The following is an 8,812-nucleotide window of genomic DNA, read 5'->3' as shown; positions in this document are numbered from 1 at the left end:
ATATATAAGTTTAAAGGTAACGATATAATTTGTTTGTTTTAGGATTAAGGACATGAGAGTGCCTAATATAAAAATTGGATTCTCTCAACTTATCAGTATATTATTTCATTATCAATTAGGTAACAATTTTGAAATTATAATTATAGAGTAATGAATGACTAATCAAATCAAAAATTAATACTTAGTTAATTATATTTCGATATTATGCATGGAAAAATTTGAAAGTTGTTTGACATTTTTTATTTGACGTTAGTATACACTTGTTGTAAAAGCTTTATTTTATGCCACCATAGTCAAACAGCCAGTAGGTATGTTAATTTAAAATAAAATAAGTTTGTTATGACTTGTTTTGTAATCATTATATTAAATTAATAATGGGTTTGTCAATTCATTAATTGGTTACAACCTAATCTTAATAAATCCCCGTGTAATATTTTGATTATTTATAAAAATGAAATTAGCATATTATGAAATAATTAATACCAATGAATATTATGATATTCCGTGGGCGAATAAATATTATATAGGCAGTTTAAGCACTCAGTAACATATAACACCTTTATAGGTAGTAGCTGGTACTATAAGTCTACATAATATGTGGCATGTGGATATGTTCAAATGTAAATATATACAATAGTTATATTAATGCGAAGCTCGTCGAAGCTATAATAATAGTCTAATAATAAATATATAGACTGGCATTAGATTCAGTTCTTGATTTTTGACCGTGCTGATATTCTATTTCAAAGAACCAAATTTATCAAAAATCAATATTTCACAAACTTGTTTGAACTCAACAGCACTCTAATGGATACTACGCCATGAAACTCGAAAAATCAAGCCTCAATGAAAAATATGTACCTATTTTATATGTGTTAAAAAAACTGGTCGTATCATCAACTCCCATTTAAAATTCCAAGTACCAACCTATAATTATTACAGCACCGAAAACACGAAACACATCGTTAATGGTTTCGATAATGTGTTTAGAATAATATAATATTTAACAAATCACGGTGTACACGGTTTATGTAAATTTTTCCTCATCAACATTTTTAATTAGTTTACAGAACATCGGATGTTTACTATCATTTATCAATAATTAACTTCTGCAGCTCTTAGACGTTTGATAGACTCTGCACATTTAATTTAAAACAAAATAAATGTTGTCTTGTTTCAAAATTATGATCTTATATTATGTATTGTATTACTATAATATAGTAAGTTTGATATATAATTTACTAGATTACCAACTAATATCAATTTATTATTATTTTTTAACTATAGAAAACATTCAAAAATATATTATTAATATATCTCAGTATATATCTTGAAAATGTATAATAATTAGGTATATATTACATACCTAAATGCAAATTTTTATTAGATATATTATGTATTTTGTGTCATTGCAAAATATTATCTACATCCTATTATCATATTGTCATAATATAGGTAAGATTACCTATCAATAGAATTCTCTTAGCGATTTTTCCATGCTAATTAAATTTGTTTTATTTACAGTTACTAATGAATTAACAATCTGCAGCGCACACATGAACCGAGTAATATAGAAAGAGGTGAGATGAAAGATTGAGAGTTTACCAACAGTTTAACCCAGCAAGGTCATCTTGTCTCTAGTAGATACTTTTATGTATTTAAGTAATAAGTATATTATATATATGTGCCGCATATGAGTTTGTTAGGAACCTATAAAAACGGTGGTAGTAATTTCATCGTAACGTCTTTCTTCGCCAGCCATCTGACTGAGGAGAGGTTTAAGTTTTATTTCTTCCCAAAAACGAAGAATTGATCACTGTCCGACGATATGTCGTACAAAACGGTAGTAAGTACAACGCATTATTTAATTATAATTTTAATTACAGTCCAGATTGAAAAAAAATAATATGGTACAAACAAATAGTTACATTAATATTATAATTTAATATTTGAGTTAACAATAAATATATACCTACATGTATTTTAGCATTTAGGGTATGTAACGCCTGTGTCAACTCACTTTTATTTATTTAATCATGCATGGTATTTTTTTTCGTTCAATTATAATAGGTAATACTAATGAACCAATTATATAAGTATAGAACATTAATAAGTATGTAAAATTAATTAGTATGACATGCACTACATCACACATTCGGTGCCTATTATATTCATATTTTGTGATTTGTAGTGCTTACTATAGTTACAACTCACTAGAACCATTCAAATAAATAATTTCTATCTTCTAAACGTCATATTTATGTCATAAATAATTAAAAAATTAAAAAATGTTTACTATATAGCCAAATTTTACATAGTAATATTACAATATATAAATATAATATGTATACATAGTAAAAGTAGGTATAAAAATAAAATAATAAGATATTAAAATTACATGGCCATATATTATTATGTCCTGCAGGACGTACTCATGTTGTATACGCCGATAATTTCAGACGTACACAAACAAATTAATGATTATTAAATATAACCACTTTATTTAAAGTCGGTGTTCTGTAGTGACGGCGTCACATAATCACCACACAAGAATCTTTTCCTGCCTCATCTTATCAGTTATCTCTTATAATATAATAATGATTAAACTAATTATAAACTCATTGTCATATTGTTTGATTTGTTTTTAAATATTACTTATTGCATATATGTTTTCTCAACCCATTTTTGATATATGTACCTACCTATATCAAATATGCAAATGCATATGATATGTATCTGATATGATTTACAAATTAGATATTACTAGGCATCAGGTACGTTATTTATTTTATATATTATAATATTGCTTTAAATATTACTGTATTTCGCCCTTCTGGGCGTTTACTTGATAAATGAACGAATACATAAATAAATAATATTAATAATACATTATAATATTAAATTATGCATTAAATAAAGTATATAAAATGATACTGGATTGATTTTTTTGTTCTAATTTAATTATGATTCGAGTGTTTATTATATTAATATGGAATATCAATATTTGTATAGCCAATATAATAAGATACAATAAAAAACAAATGTAGGTTTGCAAAAAAAAAATAAAAAATGTATATGGAATTATTCCACTTGATCGTATTTACACATATTTGATTATTTTTTTTTATTACCTATAATATCTGTGCTGATTATTATTCTACGTAAATGATGTCTATACGACAATAATTAATCTTGACTTGCCAATTTAGTATTATTCAAATATGTACCTACTCGATTTTAATCAAACAATAAACTATTCAATTCGTAACGGAATTATTATGAAAATATATTTATCATCCAAGAAGTAGGTATGACTAAAATGTATGCAGCTAGTATATATAATATTATAGGTACTAAAAACTTTTATTACGTGCCAGAACATTTAAAGTATTATTGATTGCAAAATTTGTCATGCAATTTCCACTTATTGCTTACAACATTGCAAAAGTACATTGTTTCATTAAATTTCGAATTGTATAGGTATCGAAAAAGAGTTCATTTTTTAAAATAAAAGTAAATATTCAATGTACTTCCAGACTTCAATTAATGAATACATTAAAACAAATACAAATAGTAGCTATTTGCTATTACCTATTATCTGTTGTATGAAAATAATAAAATTGATAAGGGCATAAGAATATTTTCAATATCTCTAAAAATTGTTTAATAAAACAGTTAAATCGATAAGTGCCATATGGGTAGTATAATATAATATAATATAATATAATGTCATATAACCTAGGCCTTGATGGCGTAGTCCAAATAGACAGTACACAGTATTATGATACAATTTTGGTTTATTTGATGTATTAATGGTCGTTTTGAAAATAACATAATCATTAATCACGTATTTAGTATAATATATAGGTCATCCCGTGTCAAAAAAATTACTTATGAAGAAATTCGAAAATCGTTAAAAGGGCTGTATATACTTGTATGGCAACTGAGAGTATTGTAATATTAATGCTTTATTACTTTCGTGCATGAACGTATTATTGGTGAGAATTGCATTACATGTCATTGTCAACTACTTTTGGAATAGTTGAAGCTTGTTCACTTAATAGATCTCGAAAAATATTACCAAGACAGTTTTAGAGAGTAAGTCTTATTATAAAAACAAGTTAAATCAGAAATATTTGTATTGCTTAATTTTTACTTATTGACCCTGAGTAAATAGATCAAGACGGCGAACAAACAATTAGATTTTTAAAAAAATGTCCATTTTATATAACTACACTGTAAACTAACAGTACATCAGACATTTTTCATTTTCAATCAAAAATGTAACCTATAACAAATTAGGTACAAGACTAGTGATTGCCATTTGGTATCCGATGTAGTCCGGTGTATAGCTATATAGGTACCTCTAGAGTCTAAATATTTATTATATCATCAATTTGTTTTAGTTTTATTACTGCATTAACAAAAATAGTTTCCCTATAATATATAGCAGCTAATATAAGTATTATTTAGTTAAGTTATTTATGAATAACTAAATAGCCATAAACGAACTGCCTAAACAATATTTTGAACTATTGGTATCTATAAAATATAAATATAATATATACCATTCATTGTATAATATAATATTTATTGATTTTTGTATACCTACTACATTAAACAATTAAAGATAGTATATTAGTATATATTATATGATAGCCATATACGTAGGTACCTACAGATTATGACATATATGAGCACGCGTGTTATAGTACGTAAAGATTAAAGCTATATAATATGAGTACAAATAGACATACAAAATATTTTACCATCTAAATGTTTAAGTGCCTTATATCATGGTGCATAATAGATTAAGTCATCTCGTGATCGATAGCTTTAAAGTTTAACCCATTAAACTAGTCACTAACATAAATTATCTTATATACAATTATTTAATATAAATGTTACCTATAGGGCATTGACGTATTGTCGTTTTAAACATGAATATTGTTAAATTTGAAATTTCACAACGCATTATATGAACTGTATTTTAAGTTTTAACATTTTAACTTTTACTTAAATCTACTTCAAGAATCACACCTTTGAATGTAACTAAGTCAACATAGCCTAAATCGCTTATAGTTTTTATAGTTACGATGATTTCTTCTCTATTAACTAACTAATTATTTATTTCACTCAATTAATTATAAAAGCTTTAAATACCGTTAGCCGCAAGGTAAATGCAATTATTAATTTGACTTGCAAGTTACGAGCAGTGTAAATGTTATTGTTTAAGTACACTTTATAGTAGGTACCTTATATAATATGTATACCATCTTATAAAACATATGTATAGGTAACTAGGTAGGTAAGTACTAAAGTAGGTACCTACCTATATTATGATATATTGGTATAAAAGAATAAGGTCTTTTATGAACATTAATTTTTGTTCATAAATGTAGTATAGTCTATATGAGTAGGCTTTAGATTCTATGATCTAAATAGCCTGATTTCAATTACATACCTATTTATAAACATTGTCTATAATTTCTATTAAAAATAAAATCAACAGTCAACTAGTCATAAAATTACTAAGAATCCTATGAATGGAAAAATAAAGAGAGTTATACGAGCTCGTATGTTGATCATTAATGTATTTTAAAGATTTAAATATAATATATAGTTTTCATCTTCCATTTTTCATAAGCGTACTAAAGTGAAATTACTAATCATTTATTTATTAATTTAAGTAAAGAGCAATGGTGTTTAGAGGGAACCCGAATCATTGTCACACTGTATTATATAGGTATATAAGTACAGGATTTTAAAAAATAGTAATCTATTTATCTATTTAAATATTTGGTAAATTATTTTCCATCTATGATAATCCAAACCTATTACCTAATGTTTGTATCTATTTAAAATTCGAGTTTACATTATGCATGCAATATACATAGACCTTATACTAAGTCTATGGTAATATAATAATTTAACGGTGGCTTGGTACGGCTTGTTGGCTGCTATCAGTCACGGAACGTGACTGAGAGTAAGTAACGGTTGCTGCCACTAGTTCCCGGATGGGTGACCACCCGGGTTCGTAGTGCACAAGAAAAACCTTGCCACACATACGTCATACACGTGTTTACAATCGTACCAACCGTTCTAAACTTACCAACCCTACCAACCTTACAACCTCAGTCGTCGAAGCCTTAGTCCAATAATAAAAAATAATAATAATATAACGATTGTATATTATTAAATGTTCTAAAACTCTAAATTGTTTTCCTTTTATTGCAGATCTTGTGTTGTTTGCTACTTGTGGTATTTTTTGTTGCATCGGCACCAATTGATTCAGATCCAACAGACACAAGAAAGAGAGATGACATTCCGTCAATTGGTGATCCAGATGACTTCTTAAAGTTAAAACTGTTAAAAATTATACTTCTTAAAACAGCACTTTTAGGTTAAAAAATGTATTATATTTTAATCTAAACATTGACTGAGATAATCTTTAATTATATTTATTTTATGTTTAAAAATACATTAATCATTTTTCATAATAAATTACATTTACTATACTATTATCATGTACCTATCATATTCTTTTAATATTTGATTTTTGTGATTTTTTTTTCTGCAGTTTATTATATAAGAGTGACGTTGAAAAAACCTAATTATATTTTCATATAATTAACACTTAAAAATTTTTTTTTTTATTTCCATAAAATTTATAAAAACCCAAAATATATTATTAGTAAAACTAGTAGGTAGATACTTAATTTACTTTAATACTTTATTATCTAAATAATATTCCATCTCGGCAGTAGACATTTTACCAAAAATAATATCATATTAAACTAAAATACTAAATATTGATCTCGTACAACAACACAAACATAAACGGATAGATAGGTACTAAAGTAAGTATAATACTACAATATTGATTTTTGATTAACACTTATAACCCATATATTTAACCATTGTATTTATAATTATTAAGTCTCGTAATTTTTTCCCTATTATTAATATTTTATATATATTATTTAACGATGAAAAATCAGTTTCAGTTCTGAGTGGAGTTAGGAATGTATTGGTTTTACAATTGTGTGTGTTTTTTTTGTGTCTGTCATCACATTTTGAATCAGAAAATTCGCTCGAATATTCTACATTGATTGTAGCAAATTTTATCTAGGAATCAAAAGTAAAAAGGTAGGTAAGTGGATGTCGCTCTGCTGTACAGTAGGTTACAAGTGGGTCACTGTAATGGATGTTGTTAAATTTGAATTCAATGATAAAATATCATTGTATTAGAAAAACGATTCTGAGTGAAAACGGTCAGTCAGCCTATGATATTACTAAGTATATTTGATAATATTATTGTGAATAAAGTAATTTATATAGAACATATTTACGTGGGACCGTGTTTTAAATTTTTAATCCTTAGCTATAAAAGTTGAACATTTTATATATTTTTAACTACAAATAATTATTAAATTTTAAATTTGATATATTTTGTCAAAATTAGAACTTAAAATGCTTATAAAAAAAAATGTCATTGTACCAATATAGTAGGAGCCTTAAAGTATTTTTTCTCAAAAAATAAAGTTTTATTGACATTCATAGAAGAAAAAACTAATTTAATTGGAAACTGAAATTGTCCATAAACAGCTCAAAACAAATCAAAATATTTTGAAAATTGTATCATGTATAAAAAATAGAAATATAAACAACCAGTGAAAATTTCATGTATCTACAGTAATTCGTTTTAAAGTTACACCAAAAACCAAAATCAATTTTCTCGAAAACAGATTTTGCGTAAAAATTCCCGTTTTTCCTTAATTTTTCTTTTGTTTTTCACGGCGCTTTTGAAAACTATTGGAAAAATTTTACTTTTGACCCCCCAAAGTACCAACTAGATTCACTTTCCTATCAGAAAAGGTACTGTTGAAGAAAATCTAAGCATTTTTACTGTCCTAAAAGGCGATAACAGACACAAAAATAAAAAGAAACACACATCATTGTAAAATCAATACATTCATCGTTTCACTCAGAATCTAAAAATTCTTAACACTTTGTTAATAATTGGATGAAAATAACAAACATTTCATTAAAACCACGAAAATGTGTAAATTATTTTGAGGTTAAAATGTCATTAAATTTTAATATCTATAAGGTTTGGATATATTTAATTCTAGGTGGTTTCTTGTAGGTTTTTCTTACAATATTATTCAAACATGGAAATAAAAATTTTAATTGTCATAATCGTTATTATTTGGATGAATTTACGTTACTTATTAGTAATAAGGGCAGAAAGTAACAAGTTATTACAATAGTGTTAATATTATTCAGGCAAAATTTTTATACATTTTTAAACAAGATCACCAAACAATTTTATATTTTTTATATTTAATATTTCAATGTTTACAAATTTTTTCATATTGAATACTACTTATTATCATCTATTATTTGTTTCACGCAAATATTTGAACTCAAATTTTTTTCTCATTTTAAAACCTATTAGATGTACTATATAATATACTATGTATGTACCTATAGGGCACTATATGAATTTTTCCCCCTTTATTTTATCATTGATAAATGAGTCGCAACATGGTGGCATAGCATATCCATTATTATATGTAGAGCCTTAGTATAGATACCTAGTATATAATATTATATACCTAATATTATATAGGTAATCGTAATCGTTTTAATATTACAATCGAGTACAAATACTTAAGTGATCACTCATTTCGCGTCAAGAGTGAAGAGCTCTGATCCACCTGGTCAGAGCTCTGAGATATCATTTAAAATATAAATCATTAGCTACCTATACAGTACGTGAAAAGTTGAAACTCAAATTATCAAATAA

At 25.8% G+C, this 8,812-nt stretch overlaps 1 long non-coding RNA gene across 1 annotated transcript; it reads left to right on the top strand.

Annotated features, from left to right (window-relative positions):
* The first annotated feature begins 1,694 nt into the window (after positions 1 to 1,694).
* On the top strand, positions 1,695 to 6,521 carry LOC100569691. The gene is made up of 2 exons (XR_510561.3): positions 1,695 to 1,846; positions 6,238 to 6,521. It is a non-coding gene; the product is annotated as an uncharacterized LOC100569691 (long non-coding RNA).
* Positions 6,522 to 8,812: the final 2,291 nt, after the last annotated feature.

Source organism: Acyrthosiphon pisum, chromosome A1 (assembly GCF_005508785.2).
Source record: "Acyrthosiphon pisum isolate AL4f chromosome A1, pea_aphid_22Mar2018_4r6ur, whole genome shotgun sequence".
NCBI classification, from domain to species: Eukaryota; Metazoa; Arthropoda; class Insecta; order Hemiptera; family Aphididae; genus Acyrthosiphon; species Acyrthosiphon pisum.
This window is presented reverse-complemented; position numbering and strand designations above follow the sequence as displayed.